Source organism: Hemiscyllium ocellatum, chromosome 10 (genome assembly GCF_020745735.1).
Source record: "Hemiscyllium ocellatum isolate sHemOce1 chromosome 10, sHemOce1.pat.X.cur, whole genome shotgun sequence".
Taxonomy (NCBI): Eukaryota; Metazoa; Chordata; class Chondrichthyes; order Orectolobiformes; family Hemiscylliidae; genus Hemiscyllium; species Hemiscyllium ocellatum.
In genome coordinates, this window is record NC_083410.1 from 63,778,611 (window position 1) to 63,784,610 (window position 6,000).

The window sequence follows — 6,000 nt, forward strand, 5'->3', positions numbered from 1 at the left end:
TTCCATAAGTGAGCCATTAACTCAGCAATAAACTACTGATTGATAAACAGTTTACATTCTGCCAGTACTTCATGAAAGTGTTCGTTGAAAGATGGACTTATTCCAGAGGTGAGGTGAGGGTAACTGCCTTGATATCAAGATTGCATTTGACTGAGCATAGCATCAGGAAGTCATAGGCAAAACTGCATTCAGTGGAAAACCAGTTAACATTCTCCACTCGTTGGATTCATAGTAAGCACAAAGGTTGTGATTTTTTGAGGTCAGGTATCTCAGCCTTGGAATATTATTGAAAGAGTTCCTTAGGTTAATGTCCTAGGCCTAACAATCTTCAGCTGACCTTCCATGATAGGATCAGATATGGAGATGTTCACTGATGACTGCCCAATGTTCAGCACTCGTGTAACTCATCCAAGAGTGTTCACATGCAAAATTCAGGTTCAGGCTGATAAATGACAAGTAACATTTGCACCAAACAAATGTTCATCAACGATCATTGTCAACAAGAGGTAATCCAACCATTAGTTCTTCAGCATTCGGCAAGTTTGACATTAATCAGGGCAAAGTAAACCATTTGATAAGTATTACATCTACTATGTGAAGCATTTGTCCCTTCCATATTGATGTATAAAGGCAACATTACGTGCTGTTTATATGATGATTTGCTCTACTTCAGCAAAAGTTCTTCTACAGCAATTTCTAACTCTTTTGCTCACCACTGTCTACAAATTCCCCTCAAAATTACATGTTATCCTGATTTGAAACTATATCACTATTCCTTCACTGTTGTATCAAAATCCTGGATGTTCCTCCCTAAAAAGCCTTTAAGATGTACCTATATCACATGACCACTGTGGTTCGAGAAGATGCTTCACCATCACCTTCTAAAGGGCAAGTGATCTTAAGAGAGAATCTAAATATCACCCCTTGATATTCAATGGCAACACTATCACTGAATCCCTCATTATCAATATCCTGGGGGTTACTGTTGACTAGGAACTGAACTGGACCCGCCATTTAATTACTGTGACTACAAGGGTAGTCAGATGCTAGGAGATACTGGACACCACCTGGACACAAAGCAGCCCACTTAATTAGCTGTCTTTGATCACAAAAAGTATCCAAGATGTTCTTCCATTTCAGTTAAATGCAAAGAGAAGACTTGACAACAACAATTTGCTTTAGTATGAATATTTATTAAGTAATGATAAAAAAAATGAAAAGAAAACAAAGCAACAAATCTTGCACCCTTCTGCCCATTGGGGACCCCCCAGTCGACTGCTGGTCTGAAGGCTTAGGTTCATTCCTGGCACTGTTCACAATCCCAATCCAAGGTGAGGTCCAATGACTTGGAATGAAACTCGCTGTCTTATGCAGAGTAACAAACAGCAAGCACAGAAAATCAAGTACACAAAACAAGCTCATTATGCTGACTTTGCCATGTACTGGAATGTTCACGCGACTCATTCAAGGCCGTGCAGCTATCGAATATCATCATCAATTTTAGCCCATCCAGTACATTGGCACCCATCCACCCTAGCCAAAATTAATTCCTTTCACCACTGAAGCCACTATCCATGTTCATGAATAGCATATAGCATTTAGATTGAGATAATAAGCAGGGATACAAAAACAGCTAAAAATATTTAAAAACAAATTCAAAACTAATTAAATAAAATAAGGAGGGAGGCTCAGGTGATGTGTTGCTCCTGCATGATGTGGGAGCTGGTGGACACCATTGTGATTCCCAGTGACCACGTCTGCAGTAAATGTGCATTGCTTGAGGGACTCCTGCTCAGAGTCGATGAGCTGGAGTCTGACCTTCAAACATCGTGACACATCAAAGAAGGGGAAGAGTTACCTGGATGCTGTGTTTCAAGAGATAGTCACACCCCTTAGACTAACTAACTCAAATTCAGCCATGATCAGGGACAGGAAGGTATGGCTGTGAATGAGGTAGGTAGAGGGATCCAGGTTGTAGAGCTGCAGGAGCCTCAGCCCTTGTTCAGGAGTCTTCCTCCCTTTGTGGACAGGAATGGGGACTGCAGGGACAATCAGCCAGCTGACCGCAGCACAACGGTCATTCCAGTGGGGTGGGGGCGTGGGGAGCAGAGTTGAGAAGAAAAATGGTGTTGTAATTGGGGATAGTATAGTTAGGGATGTGAATACTGTTCTCTGTGACTAGGATTGAGAGTCCCAAAGATTGTGTTGCCTACTTAGTGTTAGGATTCGGTATATCTCATCTGGGCTGCAGAGAAACTTGGAGTGGGAGGTAAATCTCCAGTGGTTGTGGTCCACAAAGGTACCAATGACATAGATAAAACTCGGGCAGAGGTTCTTCTAAGGGAGCATGAACAGTCAGGAGCTAAATTAAAATGCTGAACCAAAAAGGTAATAATCTTTGGATTACTACCTGAACCACGAGCTAATTAGCATAGGGTCAATATGATTAAGCAGGTAAATGCATGGCTTAAAGATTGGTGTGGGAGAAATGGTTTTGAATTAATGGGACATTAGCACCAATACAAGAAGGGACCTGTACTTGTTCCGATGGAAAGCTCTTCAACTGAATCATGCTGGTACCAGAGTCCTTGCAAATCTCATAACCAGGGTTGTAGACAGGTCTTTAAACTAAATGAGGCAGGGTGGGGGGTGTAGGGTTTAGTTATAGGGGAAATTAGAAAACCCACATTAAAGGAGGAGGTAAGAGTGCAGGTTAGTGATATGGCAGATGGTTATTAGATCATAAAGGTGAGAGACAGAACAGGGTGAATATCTTTATGCACCAAGGAATTGTAAAAAAGTAGGGAAATTTACCAGGGAAGCAAATTTGGCATGGGAGATCAAGATGTGGAATCAGTCTGGATAGAAATAAGAAATAGCAAAGGGAAGAAGAACTTGGCAGGAGAAATCTATAGGTCCCTAAACAGTTTGGCAGTAGTAGCAAAGTATACATCAGGAAATATTTGCAAGAAAGTTATGGTAATAATCATGGGTGATTTTAACATGCACATAGATTGGAAGAATCAAATTGGCAAGGGTAGCCTGGATGTACAGGTCATTGAATGCATTAGAGATTGTTTCTTGAAGCAGTCTGTTGTGGAATCAACCAGGGAGCAGGCCACTCTGATTTGGTATTGCGTAATGAGGAGAGATTAATTGATTACATCATAGTTAAAGATCCTCTAGGAAGTAGTGACCATAGTGTAATAGAATTCAAAATTCAATTTACGAGTGAGAAAGTGGAGTCCCACAGTAATATTCTGGAATTAAACAAAAGAAACTTTATAGGCATGAGGACAGATTTGGCCTGAGTAGATTGGGCAGAAAAGCTAAAGAGTTAGACAGCAAATGAGCAGTTGCAAATGGTTAAGGAGCTACTCAATTCCTCACAACTGAAATATATGCCAGTGAGAAAGAAAGATGGTGAGGGAGGATAAAAACATCCATAGCTAAACAAGAAGGTCAAAGACAATATAAAGTCAAAAGCTCAGGTATAGCATATTGCAAAGACCAGTGGCAAACTGGAATATTGGGAAATTTTCATATATAAACTAAAAAATTAATTCAAAAAAAGCTAAGGTAAATTACGAAAGAAAACCAGCACAAAATATCAATGAGGATAGCAAAAATTTCTATAGGTATATAAAAGAGAAGAGTGTTCCTAAGGTGAATGTTGGTCCATTGGACAGTTAATAGTGGGGAACACTGAGATGGCAGAGATTCTAAATCAATACTTTGCCTCAGCTTTCACATTAGAGGATAATAGTACCATTGCTATTGGAACGGGCAAGTCAGAGGCAACAAAAAAAAGGTAGAACTTAGAACAATCAACATTGATAGGGAAAAGGTGCAAAGCAAACTATTGGGATTGAGTCAAAAAGTGCGGTGTTGGAAAAGCACAGCAGGTCAGGAAGCATCCAAGGAGCAGAAGAGTTGACGTTTGAGACATAAGCCTTTCATCAGGAATGGGGGGAGTTCGGGGGTCGCAAGGGAGCTGAGAGATAAATGGGAGGGGCTGGGCTGGGGGAAGGTAGCTTTGAAGGTGATAGGTAGAGCTACCTATCACCATCCAAGCTTCCCTGCCCCCTGCCCCACTCCCCTCCCATTTATCTCTCAGCCTCCTTGGGCATGCCGCTGCCTTCCCCCCACCCATGCCCCCCCCCCCACCCCCCCCAACCACAGTCCTGATGAAGGGCTTATGCCTAAAATCTCGACTTTTTTGCTCCTCAGATACTGCCTGACCTGCTGTGCCTTTCCAGCACCACACATTTTGACTCTAAGCTCCAGTATCCTCAGTCCTCACTTTCTCCTGTTAACATTGAGGGCAGAGGAGTCCCCCTGGCCTAATGGCCTACATCCTAGGGTATTAGAGGAAGGGAAGATAGTAGACTGATTAATTAGAATATTCAAAAATTCCCTGGCCAAACAAAAGGTTCCAGTGGATTGGAAAATGGCTAATGCAACACCCTTATTCAAAAAGGGAGGGAGGCAAAACATGAGTAATTACAGACCAGTTGGTTTAACATCTGTTGTTGGGGAAGTGTTAGAAACAATTATCAAGGAAGCAATATCAGAAGATTTGGAAAGTCAAAATGCTATCCATCCGAGTCAGCATAGTTGTATGAAGTGCAAATCATGTTTGACTAATTTGCTAGAGTTCTTCGAAGATGTAACAAGCAAAGTGGATAATGGGGATCCTGTAGATATACTATATCTGGCCTTCTGGGAGGATTTTGAAAAGGTGCCCTATGGGATTAGGGGTAATTTAATAGCTTGGGCAAATGACTGGCAAGACAGAAGACAGGAATACCATAAATGGTATTTTTTCTAGATGACAAGATGTAACTAGTGGGGTGTCACAGGGTTCAGTCCTTGGACCCCAGCTATTTACAATCTACATTAGCAGCTTGGATACAGGGATAGAAGGCACTATAGCCACATTTGCCGATGGCACAAAAATAGGCAGGATAGTAAATTACAATGAGGAAATAAGAACCTTACAAATAGATATAAGCAGGTTAAGAGAGTGGGCCACAATATGGCAGATGGAATTTAATGTGGATAAGTGAAAAGTCATGGATTTGGGTTGAAAAATGGGAAGGCAATCTATTATCTTAATGGGGACAGACTTCAGGATGCTCCAGTGCAGAGGGATCTAGGTGTACTCATTCATGAGTGACAGAAAACTATTATGAAGGTACAGCAGATAATAAAGAAAGTGAATGGTATGTTGGCTTTTATAACTAAAGGAATAGAATATAAAGGTAAGGAAGTATTGTTGTAAATATATAGGGCACTGTGCACAGTTCTGGTCCCCTTATGTGAGGAAAGATGTAGTGGCATTGACTGCAGTTCAAAGGAGGTTCACTAGATAGATCTCCGAGATGAGGTTGTTGTTGTGTCATAGAAGATAGAACATGGAACATTACAGTGCACCACAGGCCCTTCGGCCCTCATGGTTGCACTGACCTGTGAAACCAATCCAAAGCTCATATAACCAACACTATTCCATTATCATCCATATGTTTATCCAATGACCATTTAAATGCCCTTAACATTGGTGAGCCAACTACTGTTGCAGGCAAGCATTCCACGCCCTTACTATTCTCTGATTAAAGAACCTACCTCTGACATCTGTCCCATATCTATCACCCCGCAATATAAAGCTATGTCCCCTCGTGGTAGCCATCACCATCCACAGAAAAACGCTCTCACTGTCTACCTTATCTAATCCACTGATCATCTCGTATGTCTCTATTATATCACCTCTCAACCTTCTTCTCTCTAACATAAACAGCCTCAAGTCCCTCAGCCTTTCCTCATAAGATCTTCCCTCCATACCAGGCAACATCCTGATAAATCTCCTCTGCAACTTTTCTAATGCTTCTACATCGTTTCTAGAATGCGATGACCAAAACTGTATGAAATACCTCAAGTGCGATGACACCAGAGGTTTGTACAGCTGCAACATGACCTCATGTCTCAAAAATTCAATCCGTC